Here is a 1,175-nt window from a genome sequence, read left to right as displayed (position 1 = left end):
ACCCCTAACTGCAAGTGTATACAAATGGAACCAAATGGACCCAGCTATAACGGGATCCATTTGGTTCTATTTGTACACTCTCAGAGTTAAATTAACTTAGCTTTTAACTGCTTTTACAATACAAAATGGGGGGGTCCCAGACATAGAAATGCCATTAAATGGGGGTCCGTATAGCATATAATGCATGTCAAACTGGGGGTCCTTGACATTAAACAGGTTGAGAATCACTGTTAGAGCCGTAAAACTCTTCTCTTTTGGGGGCCTCTGGCATATCTTTTCTAATGGGGGGTCCATGGGCTCATTACTGTCAATTTGGGGGGTCTTTGACATGAAAAGGTTTGGGAACCACTGCCATAAACAAACATTAAAGTCCAAAGACTTGGCTGGCAAACAAATTACGTCATACAGTATAAGTGCTCTAAACAAACATTAAAAATTCCATAGACTTTTTGGCTGCCATTTGACGTATAGTCATCAAAAAGCACACATCGGAGGGGCTGGCGACGCGCCACTCTCGTTTGTCTGTCTGAAAACACCAACTACAACGATCTAATCGAATTAGATTAATTCCAGTATGCAAAGGCTCTGTGCTGTATATACATGCCAGCTTTCTTACTGTAAGCGCATTGGTTCTGCATATAGAGGTAATGGTAAAGTGACAGGCTATAGCTTATGTCTAGTATATTATTATAACCATGTCTATCATTTACTGCTAATAGCTGTAAAGACAAACTGAAGGGTTTACATTTTCTTAACCCATTTTAATCGGGAACCCCTTTTGGTGTTAGCATTACGTTATGCTTTAGCTATCGAAAAATAGCAGATCTACAAGCTCATAGCGCGCCACCGAGTGGCGCGCTACGAGCTTCTAGGTCTGCTATTTTTTCCAAAATCGAAGAACGACTGACATTTTTAGAATCTGATCTCAGGTCAGGATGGGTTCATCAGACCAGTGTGTGTCCAGTGGAAACCTCGTTTGAATCTGATCTCAGGTCAGAATGGGTTAAGGCTGCATGCTTGTCAGTCTCGCCCTCACCCATGCATGTCAGCCTGGCACACATAGGACTCCTGACAGAGCACTGAAGCGCTAGTCTTATGCAGCCTCTGTTCTGTCGCTAAGCTGGCCTGACGTCGAAAAAAGATTTTAGGCACATTTTGACGATTAAAAAAAAATA

This window comes from Protomyctophum bolini (assembly GCF_963924005.1).
Source record: "Protomyctophum bolini genome assembly, chromosome: 8".
NCBI classification, from domain to species: domain Eukaryota; kingdom Metazoa; phylum Chordata; class Actinopteri; order Myctophiformes; family Myctophidae; genus Protomyctophum; species Protomyctophum bolini.
Note: the sequence above shows the minus strand (reverse complement) of the source record.